Genomic DNA, 17,433 nt, shown 5'->3' with positions numbered 1-17,433 from the left:
TTTATGATTTCCTTAGTTTTTTTATTTTTTATATTAATTTTCTTTATTTTTCTAGTTTTTTTATTTTCTCAGAAATATCAGTATTTGGCCCCCACAAAATTGAGAATAAATTTTAAATATAAAATAATAGGTATAAATGTCATCCCTAGTTAAAAAATAACTCCTCAATCCCTATTTATGCTCCTCTCTCTTCTCTCTCACATCTTTTCTTCCTATTTATTTTCCTTCTATAAGCGTGGATTAGGGGAAATTTTTGAAAAATTATATTATTAAATATTCAAAATGTCATTTCTAATGCAAACTAACTCATCAATCCCTATTTATTCTCCTCTTTCTTCTCTCTCACATATTTTCTTCTTTTCTTCTCTCTCACATCTTTTCTTCTTATTTATTCTCCTTTTATAAACGTGTGTTAAGGGAAATTTTTCAAAAAAAATATATTATTAAATATTCAAAATGTCATTTCTAATGGAAACTAACTCCTCAATCCCTATTTATTATCTCATATCTCATCTTTCCTCTCTCCTCTATTCTTTCTAATTATTCTCTTTCATTTATTTCTTTTTATTTATTCTATAAGCGTGGATTAAGGAAAATTTTGGAAAAAAAATCTTCTCTCTTTTTTTTTTTTTTTTGGTTACAAAACGGGGTCAAAAGACCCAAAAAACAATACAAATCAAACTAGAGCACAACTCTTGAGACAATCCTCTCTAAGGATGTCTTCATTTCTCGGGGATCATTGAAAGACCGGATCATCTCTTCCAATTAGCCGCCTCTTAGACACCAATCGCGCCTTATTATTTTGCGCTTCACATGACTAAATCTAACATGGCCTCCTTGCTTCAATTTCGACAAATCTTCCCATCGATCCTTCTCGTTACTTCGTTCCTTTGGCCTTCGTTATTCTATTTGGAGTGGCCTGCTCCCATATCCAACACTACCTTTACCCCTTCTTTGATTGCGCGCGCCTCTATTACATGGCATGAGAATCTTGTAGCAAATCCTCCTCTCGTGGCCTTCTTGATCCCGAATCACCCCGCTATTGGCGTAGCATTCCTTCACTTTCCGCATCCGTGTTGCACTTAAACCATCCTCTTCTAGGGCATGTCCACCCTAAAACTTCCAATTCTTTACTTGGATCAAGAACGGGGCTTCGGCATGTTGTCCAAGCTTCCTTATTGGCTCGATAAAATTTTTCGATAATGAGCATACCATTCCCCGGTGAAAATCTAGCTCATGGATATCTCGATTTCGCCATCCCCAAAGATTGTAGGGTACACACAAATCGCTCGGGCCATCGTTGCTCCATTTGGCGCAAACCCATATTGGCATAGATCCATTCTTGCTTTTCGCACCTAAAAACCATATTTGATTTCGTGGTTTAACCATACATTTCCAAATGCTTCTTGAAAGCAACAATCCCTAAATACATGTAATACATCTTCCACCTCTGTCATGCAAAGATTGCATTTATCATTATCTTGAAGATGCAAGTGGCGCTTTCTAGCATTAGTCATCAACCTATTCTTTACAACTAGCCAAAAGAAACTGCAAAATCGGTTTGGAAGATGAAGTTTCCAAGAAGTATTCCAAAATTTTTCATCGAATATTCCCATATCTACAGCTGGTTGGTTCTTTATCAATGTCTCATATGCGAGTGTATCGAAAAATACCTTCGGTGGATGGGATCCAAGACATCACATCAGATCCATTGTTACTAGAGGGAAGTGGGATATCCTTCAGTTTGGTGCAGATTTATGTAGGGAGGTATCCCTCAATTTTTGTTGTCCATTCCATGCCATTATTTTCCAAGTATTGGTTAACGACTTCCCACCGCCATGGGAGATCACATGGTCTTCCAAATTACCTTCTATATCTAACTCGGGTCCGTAAACAAGTGTTCCTTCCATCTCCAATTTTTATTTTGCAAAGCTCTTTCATTCTATTTTCAACTCGTAGATAGCTCGCCACAATGGAGAATCGGGAGAGGTTGCTTTAAAGGGATGTTTCGCCTTTTTGATCCATATTTATCTTGAAGAACTGCTGACCAAAGTGAGTTTTGCTTTTTAACCCCCAAGCGAGTTTCATGATAAAGGCTTCATTCATCACCCGAAGCTTCCTAAAGCCTAAACCGCCTTCCACCTTCGGTCTACATATCTCATTCCACTCACAAGATGTGCTCTTTTTCGATTTGACTCGCCCCATATAAAGGCTCGAGTTAGTTTTTCAACTTCACCAAGGACCCCTTTTGGAATCAAGTCGTCGCATCGAGTGTAAGGTATAGTCATTACACTGATTTTACCAGATTCGTCCTAGGGAAGCGGGCTTGGAGAGCCGATTTGATACCTTGTTAATAATGTATTAGTAACTACCTTTCTTGTCTCTTTTATAGTGAATAGGTACCCCTGATATCCGCCCAAATCATCCGTCTGGTAAAGCCGCTTCTTTGTGCAATCTCCTTTGCTCTCGGCTCTCTACATTTTTGGAGAAGAAATACGGGTTTTCTCTATGCTCACTTTGCTTCGCGATGCATTGCAAAATTTATCCAAGCATTCCTTCACAATGGTAATTTGCTCTAGGAAGCTTCTACAAAAGAACTACATCATCAGAATATAGATGGGAGATTCCCATCCCCCTTTACGAATCGACCGGATCCACTTCCCTACCCAATGCATCTTGGATCGTGGTCAATCTCTCCATGCTAAGGACAAATAAATAGGGTGACAAAGGGTCCCCTTGGCGAATTCCTCTTGAAGGTTTAAATTCTTTTGTACCTTCCCCATTCCAGAGAATTCTAAAGGTAGGACTTATAATACACATCATAATCACATCAACCAGTTTGGATGGTAATCCTGCTTTCAAGAGTGAATCAGAATAAATTCCCACCGGATTCGATCATATGCCTTTTCCAAGTCGATTTTAATAGCCATCTGATGGATTTTTCCTCCTTTTCGCTTCATGGAGTGAAAAAGTTCTTGTGCAACAATGATATTATCCTGAATATTCCTTCCAGGAACAAAACTGACTTGATTGGGTGCAACAAGGCTAGGCATAAACTCCTTCAATCTGTTAGTTATCAACTTAATCAGAATTTTGAGGCTGACATTACAGAGAGATATAGGCCGGAATTGTGTAATCTTCTCAAGTTTGTCTATTTTGGGAATCAATACTAACAAAGGTGGGTTTGTCTATTTTGGGAATCAATACTAACAAATCTTCTCTACAATTAGGTTTTCTTTCTCTTTTTCAATTTATTTTTATTTTTTTCTCTTTTACTCAGTTTTTTTTGTTATTTTTTATTTGATTTTATATTCTTTATTTCTTGTGCAATTTTTGTTATTTGATTTTATATTATAAATAAAATATCTTAGTTAGTAAGGTAAGTAACTACCATTGGTTTGCATCTCTTTCTTTAAAAAAAAAAATTTTGTTTGGCCAAAGGTGGTATGTTAAGGGTTCGACCCAACTTCCTAGGGAGGTCTGGGTTGCCCCACGGCATTAATTTAAAAGCTCACCTCCGAGGGTACGTGGCGCGGCGGATGACCTCGGCCAAAAAAAAAAAAAAAAAAAAATTGTTTGCAGTTGACTTTTTAGGATTGAAGTCATGTGTATTTTTTTTTAACTGTGCTTTAATTTACCTATATCTTGTTGAAAAAAAAAAATACCATTACCAATAATTTACCTATTTTTGTCAAATATATGTGGGCCCCACAAAATATATATAAGTGTATTCCTTAATATAATAAAATAATCATCCTAATGGGACCCACACAATATGTATAGCGAAAAAACATTGGTGCTTCCCTAATCTGGACTTCCATTATTCGCCCCCTATTGAATCCTTGGTTCCGCCCCTGATTAGATAACACCCTTAAGTCTACGCAAAAAATTATTATTCATTCAAAAATGTGAAGTTTATTATATTTCTTTAGTCAAAACAATGGATCAAACGAACAAGAAATCTAGTTCCTAAATTGTTAATGATTGGAACGAATACAGTGGTGACCCATGATTCAATATTGGGAGGGGGGCGAAGAATGAAAGCCAGATAACCTTCTCATTGGGGAAGCACTAATGTTTTTTTTGCCACACATATTGTGTGGGCCCTTATCCTATTGAGGATCGCACCTCTAAATTATAGAGAATAGCCCACATATATTTTGTGGAGTCCACACATATTAAATAAAAAATTAAAAATAATAATAAAAAAAAAAAACCAAAAAAACAAAACAAAACAAATTATTGATAATGATATTTTTCCCCACAAACTATAGGTAAATTAAAACAACAATACAATATATATATATATATATATATATATATATATATATATATATAGATTTTTTTTTTTTTTTTTTTTTTTTTTTTATATATATATGATGGAATTTAGGACTAGCACACTGATCTTAATAGTTTTCCAAAATTAAACTGGTCTTACAGGAGGAATTTATGCCGGTGTAGATAATTTTAAAACTTTGTTTTAAAGATTAGAAAAATGAAAACCAACTATCTACAAGAATTTGGATTTGGGATGAATAGCCTACAGTCGTGCTTCTTTCATCTCCTAGGCCCTTCGATAATTTTTCATGCATCTCATTAGACCACATAACCAAAAAATGGTCAGCTCTGCCGCTATATTTGGTGACAGGTGGTATGCATTTCATCTATAAATTCAAATTCTTATAGATAGTTGGTTTTCATTTTTCTAATCTTTAAAACAAAGTTTTAATTACTGTTACAAGGACGAATCTAGCATAAATTCCTCCTGTAAGACCAGTTTAATTTTGGAAAACTATTAAGATCTGGTGTGCTAGTCCTAAATTCCATCATAAGTCCCACTTGCTTTGTGCGTTAGGGCAATTGGTTGTGGCTAGGCATTGGCTCTGATAGAATTCTGAAATATAAAAGCTAGGCATGTGATGGTGCACCGAAGGATTCAGAGTAATAGCCGTTTAAAATTGTTGAAAAAGATTAAAAGTTTTATGTGTCTTACCACGGCGTCTTAGGTCACTTGACCCTCACGTCTTTCAGGCAGAATCTAGTTATGTTAATCACCGAAAGACCAGTGCTTAGCATTCACACACGCACATGTGGTAAAAAAAAAATTCACGTATTCAAAGCTTAGTGGTGAGGAGGCTAAATGATTTGTTCACTCCCGTCTGTGTGTGGCTCTCGCATACCTGCGTGCTATGTCACCCACGCACTTATATTGGTATATATATACACATGACTTCGACCCTAAAAGGTTAGATGCAAGCCAAAATTTTCTTTGGCAGGAGATGTAAACCAAATTTTTTTTTTTAAGAGATGCAAACCAATGGTAGTTACCTTACTAACTATAGATATCTTTTATTCACAAATCACAATACAAAATCAAATAACAAAAATTGCAGAAGAAATAAAGAAACATAGAATATAAAATCAAATAAAAAGAATAACAAAAAAAAATGGAGAAAAAGATAAATAAATTGAGAAAGAGAAAGAGTACCTAATTGTGGAGTATATTTTTTTCCAAATTTTCTTAATCCACGCTTATAGAAAGGGAAGAAAATAAATAGGAAGAAAGGAGTTAGTTTTTTATTTGAAATGAATTAATACTTAAATAAGATTTTGTTTTTTTTCAAAAATTTCCTTAACCCACATTTATAGAAAGATAAGAGAATAAATAGGAAGAAAAGATGAGAGAGAAGAGAGGAGAGAATAAATAGAAATCGATGAGTTAGTTTTTAATTAGAAATGAAATTTTGAATACCTAATAAGATTTTTTTTTCAAAATTTTCCTTAACCCACGTTTATAGAAAGAGAAGAGAATATATAGGAAGAAAATATGAGAGAGAAGAGAGGAGAGAATATTTAGGGATTGAGGAGTTAGTTTTTATTTAGGGATGACGTTTATATCCATTATTTTACCTTTGAAAATTATTCTCAATATGGGGGGGGGGGGCAAACAATGACATTTCACATGTAGGAAGAGAAAAACCGGGAAAAAATTTATATAAAAATAGAAAAAATAAAGGAATTAGTACTATCTTCTAAAAATCGAATACATACCCCGTATCCAGGGGGGGGCAATGCTTTCCTGTGAGGAACGGATTTATATAAAATAGAAAATAAGGATGTTATCGTTAGTACTATTTTCTAAAAATCCGGGGGGGGGGGATGGCCCCCTCAGCCCCTCTGTAGGTCCGCCCCTAGTCAGACCGGTTTAAGAAAACTTATTCGACTTGGTTCATTGAACTAACCAAACAGCCGGTTCGACCACTTGGAAAATGTAAAGGTTAAGTAATCAAGCTATTAATTATCTATGGCACTTCAACCACTAGGATGTTCGGGATAAACTTTGTAGTGAGGTGAAATACTCTTATCTTTAGACGGGTTCCCCACTCTATCTACAACTTGACTTTTGATCGAACTCTACCAACTTAGCTATATAAACTTCACAAGCGTGCAAAGGAAGGTAAGCTTTTCTGGTAAAAGCAATTACTTTGGATTCTAAAAGTAGTTGAGCTTCTAGCCCATTGTTATCTGATTCATGACTGACTTGCTCATCGGAGGCATACCTTGACCAATAAGGTCGAGCACATTTTTGTAGGAACCGAGCTTGGACAGTCGAATAGGATTTCATATCATCAATTAGCGCTGTCTATGGAAACCTGATCAAAAATTCATCATGCAAACCAGATCAGGGAAAATAGTGGGAGACGATTAAGGTGAACAAGAAATCAACAAGAGAGATACTCCTTTGGGAATTGAAAAAGTTCCTCATCAAGATGTCCCAGTAGACATCTATGATCAATTCGTAACAGTTGGTCAATTTAATGAATTGCACAAACAAATCCTAGATCTAAGCAAACTGATTAGATCAAGTATTCGTCAACAAGTGGCAGGGCCGAGGGCCAACCAGCATGTTGATCCTATTAATCTTGATGGTAATAGGGGTGGTTGACCATCCAAGCAAAAGGACGGACGAGCATGACTACCCGATAACTCATCCCCACCATCTCAAAGAAATCGGGAGAAAGGAAAAGTCTTTCACTCTTTGGAATCCTTCGTTTAAGAGTGTGTGAACACAACCTCAAACCCAAATATTGCACATGACGGCTACGAGGACCCAATAAACTATTTATAATATAAAATCATAATCTTTAATCACTCTCACAATGGTAAAGGTCAGTAATACCCCTAACTAAATATCTTGAATGAATATGGGCCCAGATAAAGGACCAATGTTAGTTAAGCCCACACCCCAACACGATGGTTTATACATGGTCTAATAGTAGCAAGGAAGGAAAAATGGCCGAATTTTGGCGATATATCACCAAAATTCAATGGTTTAGATTCAGGGCGAAACTCAAATCAGCGAGATATCGCCAATTTCTCGCCATTTCTCATGATATATCGGAAAATTCGAATAAATCAATATTTTTACTTTTTTTTTGCGATTTTTATGCTATTTCTTGCAAATTTTAGGCAATTTCTCTCGCGATTCTACAACAAAATCTTTAGAATCAATGGACAATCTTACCAATTCTATCCCAATGATTCAAGACTCAAAATGTAATGTGCTAAATGTAATTAGGAGGAGAATCTACATAGAATAATTTATGGAAATAATTCAAATTAATTAGGAAGACATTTTATAGCAAAATCTTCAAGATTAATGAGCAATCTTACCAATTATATTCTAATGATTTAGGCCTCAAAAGTCAACATGCCAAATGTGGTTAGAGAAGAGTATATACATGAAATAATTTATAGAAACAATTTAAATTATGAAGGGATTTTATAATAGAATCTTCAGAGTGAACGGGTAATCATTCCACTTATGTCCGAATGATTTAGGCCTCAAAAGGTAACATGTTAAATGTGGCTAGGCAGTAGAATTTAAGTGGAAGAATTTATAGGAAATAATTCAAATTTATCACATATTGACATCAAATTAGGGTAGGCATCAACTACGGGCTCAAAATGTCCAAAAATATCCCTAAAATTGGGGACGAAACTTACCGAACTAGGGGGGGCGAAATATTGCTGAAATCTGAACGATATTTTGCCATATCACTCCGGTTCGCTGGTAGCGAACCCGGCGAACCAGGCGATATATCACACCTTGAATAGTAGGCGAGCAGGTGACAATGTCAGGATCAGGATAGACTAAGCATTAGCAAATTTGGAATGAAGGCAACATTTTCCACAAGTAACAGTTATGATTTTTGCGGCTATGGGTTCAAATCACAATACAATTTTGTTGGACACAAACAAAAGAACCAGGAGGGGTATTCAACCATTCCCTTTTCACTTATTATATCTCTGGCACCCAAATTGCAAAAGGGTTGTTGAGGATTCTTGGCGTAGTACCCCTAGTAACACTCCTAATCCTTTACTCAATAAACTTTCTCTTTGTTTGGAGGAACCAAAAGTTTGGAATGTAGCAGTAATTGGATTTACACAACAAAAAGTACAGACTCCTGAACAACATCTCCGAACACTTCAAGGCCAACTAGAATCCCTTGGTTTGTGTGAAGAAGAAAAGAAAATTAAGGACTTACAAAATGCTTGGCGTGTGAGATTATGAGTTGATAAATCTAAGGTTGAATGGTTGAACCATGGAGATTATAACATTGCTTTCTTCCATGGTAGCATCATCCGCCATAGCAGCAAAGGTGATTACAAAACTTATTCCTCACAGACTAGAGCTTCTTTTTTGCCAAAGTTGATCTTGCCAACCCAATCAGCTTTTGTGCCAAACCGTTTAATCTCAGATAATATATTCACTGCGCACGAGGCTTCCCATTGGATCAAATGAAGAAAGAAGCAAAAGACAGGTGTTTTGGCACTAAAACTTTATATGAGGCATGTGTACAATAGGGTGGAGTGGTCGTATCTTAGTAGATTGATGGGCAAGATGGGTCCCCTTAGTAGATTTGTGAATCTGACCATGCAGTGTGACTTTTGTGACATACACTATCCTTGTGAATGGTGGGCAAAGATGCCAAGCAATCAGGCATCTGTGTTCGGCAAAAATGATGTGTTGATCTCAAAATTCTCTCTCCCATGTTGGGAGAGTAACTCTCATTAAAGTTGTTTCATTGCCAACAACAAATTTTGCTGCAACCCATTTTAAATTACCTCTAGGGATGCATCACAGATTAACAAAAAAGTAAGTAAGATCTGGGAAGATGCATGGCTATTGTTGCTACCAGGTTTTAGACTTACTCAAGAGAAGCCCTCTAATTATAATATGGTCCTGGTCTCAGAGTTGATTAACCCCATGGATCACACTTGGAATCAGCAGATTATAAGGGATTTATTTAATCATGAAAACCAGGAGGCAATATTCTTTGATGGGAGGTTAAACAATATGCTAATGTAAATTAAAGTAACAAACACAGCACTAATGGATCAAGCATTCAACAAACAAACCACCACAAAAAATTTTAGGGATAATTACTATTGCCCCATTGTACTTTGGTTTTATTACTAATAAAACCTCTTTCTTTATGAAATTACTGTTGCCCCCCTCACTTCTAACTATGTTAAGTGGTTGTTAACATCAAATATGTAAGGTCTATTTTGTCCTTCATTAAAATTAAGAATTTAAAAAATATGACATTACCCTCATTTTTAGAAACTATATTAAATATCAATTATATCCTTAAAATCTTATATTTTACAATAAATTTGGCTTTGGTGGGACCACACACTTTGTACAATGGTTAGCATATATTAAGAGATTTTCAAATTTCAACTTTGAATTACATTTGATATTTCCTAATATTTTAGTTTATATTTTAAGTTTTATTTAATCACATATTTCCTCTATTCGGCAAATTCTTTTTAGAGAAGAAAAATCAAGTCTTTTCTTTATTCGGTAGTTTCTTTTTAGAAAAGAAAAATTAATTTAAAGTTAATTTTTCTCCATAGTTAATTAAGGATAGTATTATAACTTGCAAAAGAGTAAATAAGTAAAGAAATAATTATAGGGTTATTTTTGGGTTTTTTAAAAAATATATAGATGCCACATCATTAGTAAATTAACTGAGCTTAATGGAAGGGGGCATTAGTAATTTTAGACAAAGTTAAAGGTTGGATTAGCAATTTTAAAAAGTAGAGGGGATAAAGTAGTAATAAAATCAGAGTACAATGGGACAATAGTAATTATCCCAAAATTTTAACGTGAAAAAACCCGCAAGGGAAAAAAACCACGGGACCATTATCGGAGTTCACCCAAACTTCTACTATCACTAATAATGGGCATACAATCAATATTTCATCGTTAGATAACACTAGAGGAACACAAAGTCACAACCACATCATCAAAGAAATGGAAATTAGAGAGAATGGAGAGAAGTCACCAGAGAGGCTTCTCGAGAACTATGGTAGAATGATATTCTGACCGTTGGATATGAAGAGTTAGGTGCCACGACCATTCCCTTCAAATCTCACTTTATTTCGGCAATGTATCATTGTTGGATTCGCTGGAGAAATATCAGAAAACCCACTCTTCTTCTACCTCACGCCTCTACTCTCTTTCTCCTCTTTCTGTGACTTTTTCTTTCTCTTTTCTGTTTCAGTTTTTTGGGCTGCTTCGTTGAGGCAGCAATGGGTTTTTCAAAAAGAAAAAACCCTATTTGCTTTGATTCACTTAAAACATCCTGGGCCCCACATGTTTAAATGGGCCGGACCCAACAAATCTCCCCCTCCATGCCCATGAGGGAGGAAACCACAACTTGACTCCTTACTTGAAATCCATGTGCACAAGCTCCTTACACACCTCAAACTTCTCTCGAGTAACAATCTTTATTAACATATCAAAGGCATTCTTATCAGTGTGAATTTTCACAATCTTCAACAACTCATCTTCCACCACATCACACAACCAAGGATATCTTACATCAATGTGCTTTGTGTGAAAGTGATATGTAAAGTTCTTGCTCAAGTCTATAGCCCTTTAACTGTCACAGTATACCACATATTTGTCTTGCTTTAAACCCAATTCTTGGAGAAATCTTTTCAACCACAACTTTTCTTTCCCTGCTTCTGCAGCGCCAATGTATTCAGCCTTAGTTGTAGACAAAGCCACACATTTCTGTAATTTGGATTCCCAAGAGACAGCTCCCCCTGCAAAAGTAAACAAATACCTAGAAGTTGACTTTCTACAATCAAGGCCACCCGCCATGTCAGAATCAGTTTACCCTTCCAAGACTGGATCTGAAGCTCCAAAACATAGATACAATTTGGAACTTCCTCTCAAATATCTGAAGATCCATTTCACAACTTCCCAATTATCTCTCCCTGAATTATCAAGAAACCTGCTCACAACACTAACTCTATGTGCAATATCTGGTCTAGTGTAGACCATGGCATACATAAGACTACCAACTGCAGAAGAGTAAGGAATACTTGGCATTGCTTCTCTCTCTTGACTGGTAGATGAACATGACTGTTTACTTAGTTTAAAGTGACTGGTAAGAGGAGTGCTTTTCAGGTTCTTAGTCACCAACTTATTGTTTGGTGGTTCTTTTTCCTGCATGTTGAACCTTGTAATCACCCATTCAACATATTTCTCTTATGACAACCATAGCTTCCTAGCCTTCCTGTCACGAACAATCTGCATGCCCAATATTTATCTGGTTGGCCCTAAGTCCTTTATTTTAAAGGACTTGAACAACTATTCTTTCAACTTCTTAATCATATCTGCATCTTGCCCAATGATCAACATGTCATCAACATAAAGAAGAATAACAATGAACTTACCATCTGGAAATTTTATGAAGTATACACAATGATCTGCTCGAGTCCTCTTATAACCAATAGCCACCATAAGTGAGTCAAACTTCTTGTACCACTGCCTTGGTGCTTGTTTTAATCCATAAGACTTTTCTTTAACTTGCATATCAAGTGTTCATTCCCTTTGACTTCAAACCCTTCTGGTTGCATCATATAAATTTCTTCATTTAAGTCACCATGAATAAATGTAATTTTCACATCTAACTGCTCAAGCTCAAGATCCATACTAGTTGCTAAACCCAAAATGACTCGAATGGATGTCAATTTTACAACTGGAGAGAAGATCTCATCAAAGTCAATGCCCTTCTTTTGTCCGAACCCTTTCACCACCAAACGAGCCTTGTGCTTCACTAACTTCTCAGATGCATCTTTCTTTATCTTGTATACCCATTTGTTCTTCAATGTTTTTCTACCTTTAGAAAGTTTTACCAACTCATAAGTATGGTTCTTATGCAAGGAACTCATTTCTTCTTGCATAGCTTTCATCTAACTAATTTTATCACTGTGGTTCACTGCTTTCTGAAAGCTTTCGGGCTCCCTCTCATCAGTAAGAAGAATATACTCATAATTGTGGTACTTTTGTGTTGGTCTACGCTCTCTTGTGGACCACCTCACTTGAGATTCTACAACCTCTTATTGTAGGGGTTGCTCTCCCCTGCTCAATATTCTCATGATCCATAGAGTCATCTGTCATAATCTCTGGATCATTAAGGTCAACTGTTCTTCATGAGTAGGTTCTCCTCCTGGAATGGATGTGGGATTAAACATAACATTCTCAATATGAGTAGGCTTCTCAGACTTATCAAAGTGTGTAATTATTTTCAGCGTCATGAAATATTACATCTCTACTTCTAAGAGTTTTCTTATTTTCTAGATCTCATTTCCATATCCCAAGAATATGCAAGGAACCGCCTTGTCATCAAGCTTTGACATTTGCTACTTTGGTATATGTGCAAATGCCTTGCAATCAAACACATTCATATGAGAATAGGAGGCATCATTCCCTCTCCACACCCTTTTTGGAATATCGGACTTTAAAGGAAGTTGATGGAGACCTATTCATTAGAGAACAAGCAATGTTAGTTGCTTCTCCCCAAAATGGTTTTGGCAACATAGCCATCTTCGACATACATCTCACTTTCTTAACAATGGTCCGATTGTATCTCTTTGCTACCCCATTGTGTTGAGGGGTTCTAGGAACTATTTTCTCATGTCTGATGCCATACCTTGAACAATAGCTCTTGAACTCTTTTGATGTGTACTCTCATCCATTATCAGTGCAGAAACATTTCAAAAACTTTCATGTTTATCTTTTGGCCATAACATGGAACTGCCGAAAATAATGGAGTGCATGGACTTTGGATTTCAACAAAAACAACCACACCTTTCGTGATGCATCATCAATGAAAGTAATAAAATATTATTACCTCCTAATAATGGAACCTCAAATGGACCACAAATATCAGAATGTATCAATTCTAATAAATTTGACTTCCTACCATGATGCTTTTGAAATGAAACTCTATGTTGTTTACCAAATAAACAATAGCCACAAGGATTTAAAAAGCATACATTTGGCAAGAAGAATCAATGACTTCTTTGCTAGAACCTATAGCCCCTTGTCACTCATGTGACCTGTTTGTGAAATTAAAAGTAACCGTAAGCGCACGGTATCGTGTAGCTAACAGGTCGATCTCAAGGAGATATGCCACTTTAGAATTAACTTCTTAATGATAATGCGAGAGTGCAATGATTAAAATTTGTTAATTACTTGATTAAACTAAATGAACGGTCCTAATGTATACATCTAATGCGATCGAATTGAAATGAAAATTAAAGCAAGCATAATCAATGCATAATTAATAAAGGCAGAAAAAATGCGAATAATAAATAAATAAAATAAAAGGGAAGTGATCCGAGTGTCAGTTCTGGATCTAGGGAAGGGGAGTATAATTATAATGACTTTGACCGTGGACCATTTGCCGTAGCTTATAGTCCACCGATCGGGGGAAATGATATTAGAGAAAAAGAAATTGCAGAAAAGAAATAATTAAAGCAATAAAAGGAAAGGGAAACATTAACCAAAGAGAGGCAAGACTATAGGCATCTCTAATCAAGGACCCGGGGAAGGGAGAAAAATAAATAAATGCTGAAAGTAAATTGCAGAAAGTAAATAATAGAGTAATAAAAGGAAAGGGAAACTTTAACCAAAAAGAGGCATGACTATAGGCATCTTTGATCAAGGACCCAAGGGAAGGGAGAACAATAAATAAATACTGAAATTAAATCCTAAATTAAGAATATGGAGGGGTAGATAGAAGCAGGAATGGAGGGAGGAGAGAAGATTATTAAAGAAGATTACTTACTTGCGAATTGAACAAACGATTCGAATCTCAACCAACCCTAACAACCAGATCTAGATCTGCAATTGCTAGACCCAGAGAAAAACAAATCCTAAAACTTAAAACTTGAATTGAAACTTGAACTTGAATTGCATTACATAGAAAAATTAAACCTAAAAATTCAATCAAGAAATTTAAATCTCACAAATGCAAGCAAAGAAAACTAGAGAAAACCTAAATAAACTGAAGAGAGAAGAAAGAATGCTTCTACCAAGCTCTAAAATACCTTCTCCCTTGATGGAGTATGCTCTCCTCTCCTTTTATAGAGTTTACATGGGATATGAATCTTGACAGAATTTGAATCAAACTCAGGGTTTCTATCTGACTCAACCAATTAGGGTTTTGGTGTACTAATCGTACTAACTTAGAGATATCAAATGCACAATTCCACCGTTGGATTTGATGATCAAGAAGTCGTGAAGCTCTCCTCCAAATATCAGCTCGATCGGACACCGGATGACCATTCGATAAAGGGCTTGATCAAAATTGAACATAGACATTCAAAAACGGGATTTTTTCCTTCTTCCTTATTTGAATATAATTCTTTTTTTCTCTTTTGCTTTCACAAATAGGAAATAAGATATTGAGGTATGCAAGGACTCTTTTCTCCATTTGGATGCTCTCAATAATATCTCTGTAGATTTGATTGATAAATTATAATCTCAGCCGTAGATCAAATTTACCTTCTTTATCTCTTAAATATTTCGGAGTTGCCCATAATCACATCTCTAGCCCATCATGCTCCAGATCAGATCCATTTTTCGTATTTGAGAATTTGAATGGACTTCTTGACGAGTAAAATTTGCATGATTCATACCCAAAACTTCAAATATTTGCTTAAATATTGAAAAGTCCTAAAATCTGCAAAAACAACATAAAACCCAAGGTAACTCCACTCTAAGTGTGTAAAATGCATGCTTTATGCCATAAGATTTCACACATAAATGTGTTCATCATGACCCAGTCTCCTATGCCATAGATCAGGTAAGGAATCATCCTCTGCTTCATTCAATCCATCTTCACATATTTTCACTATTGTCTTGTACAAAAAGAGCAACAAACATCTCCTTTAGCAATCACCAATGATTTCTTGGTGAGCTTCCACCTTTCATTACTGAAGGTACTCTCAAATCCTTTTCTATCCAAGGCAATCCCTGAGATCAAATTGAGACGCAAATCAGGAACATGCCGTACATCTTCCAAAGTGAATGTGTAGCCCATGTTTGTCACTATACAAACATCACTAATACCCACAATATTGTAGGCACTAGTGTTCCCCATCTTCATAGTTCCAAAAGTCTCCTGCTTTGTATTTAATGAAGGACTCCCTAATAGGAGTAGCATGATAAGAAGCTTCTGTGTTAATAATCCACTCAACCTAGTGATTTGACACATGTAAACATTGATCCTCAACAATAGGAAGAAGAACTAAAGCATCATCAAATGCTATAGAGGCGGTTATTATTATCATCTTTCTTCTGACTGCTCTCTTTTCCAAATTCTACAATTTTTTTTCATATGCCTTTTTTGCCACAATGGTAACACTTGAATTTTTATCTAGATTTTTATCTATCTTTTGATTTACCACGACTCTTAGCTTTTATCACGACCTTTCTTGAACTTGTCTTTGCTCCTCCCCATGTTCTCTGTGACAAGTGCTTGTGCATCATTTGAACCCATGGATTTTCTTCTTGTCTCTTCATTCAATAATGCACTACTAACCATGTTCATTGATAGTTTATCCTTTGAGCATAATTGCTAACTGACACAACCAAAGTCTCCCAAGAATCTGGTAAGGAACTCAATAATAATAAAGCTTGCAATTCATCTTCAAGCTTCAACATCATTGTGCTCAACTGATTCACTATGCTTTGATATTCATTCAAGTGCTCAATAATTGAAGTATTTTCCTTCAACTTCATATTAACAAGCTTTCTCATCAGAAAAGCTTTATTGCCAGTTGTTTTCCTCTCATAGAGACCGCCAACTTTTTCCAAAGTTCTTCCACCGATGTCTCATTTGAAACATGATGAAAAACATACTAATGTCCAACCATTGTCAAATCGTGCCAATAGTTTTCCTATTTAATTTGGTCCATTCAGCTTCATACATCTTTGATGATCGATTAATATCACCTTCAACATGTTCATATAAATCTCTACAAAATAAGAGATTTCCATCATAGCTAGGCTTCCAAATCAACCAATTTGATTCATTAAGCTTAATCATAGTACTTGATGTACTTTCCATTTTAATTTACACAACTATCAACCAAGTTCTGATACCACTTTGATGGAAGGTTAAACAATATGCTAGTGTAAATTAAAGTAACAAATACAACACTAATGGATTAAGCATTCAACAATCAAACCACCACAAACACACAATAATTTTTAAAGTAGAAAAACCCGCAAAGGAAAAAACCATGAGACCATTATCGGAGTCTACTCAAATTTCTAATATCACTAATGATGGGCATACAATCAATATTTCATCTCTAGATTATACTAAATGAACACAAAGTCACAACCACATCATCAAAGAAATGGAAATTAGAGAGAATGGAAAGAAGTCACCAGAGAGGCTTCCCGATAACTATGGTAGAATGATATTTTGACCATTGGATATGAAGAACTAGGTGCCACGACTATTCACTTCAAATATCACTTCATTCCAACAACGTATCACCGTCGGATTCGCCAGAAAAATATCAGAAAACCCACTCTTCTTCTACCTCACGCCTCTCTCTCTCTCTCTCTCTCTCCTCTTTCTGCGACTTTTTCTTTCCCTTCTCTGTTTCAGTTTTTGCGGCTGCTTGGTTGAGGCAGCAATGGATTTTTCAAAAAAAAAAAAAAACCTATTTGCTTTGATTCACTTAAAACATCCTGGGCCCCACATGTTTAAGTGGGCCGGACCCAACAATATTGAAGATCCACTTGTCATGCCTACCATTTGAAGATTGTCTAAAATGGGATCCTTCCAGGGATGGCAAATTTGCAGTCAAGTCCGCTTACTTAATGTTGAAAGAAGAGAAAGATAGAGAACTTGACAGCAAACCCTCCTCCTCTACTTTAAGATCTTGACAAACAACAAAGGCAGAAACATGGGATGCTATTTGGAATTGCCACACCTTACCAAGGATCAGATCCCAAGGAATTTATCTAAAGATGGAAACTGTATCAGAGGTGGACCGCAAGAAGAATCGAGGACCCATGTACTCTTTCATTGCTCTTCTGCGCAG

This window comes from Hakea prostrata, chromosome 4 (genome assembly GCF_041222555.1).
Source record: "Hakea prostrata isolate BN-2017 chromosome 4, UWA_Hpros_2, whole genome shotgun sequence".
Lineage (NCBI taxonomy): Eukaryota > Viridiplantae > Streptophyta > Magnoliopsida > Proteales > Proteaceae > Hakea > Hakea prostrata.
Note: the sequence above shows the minus strand (reverse complement) of the source record.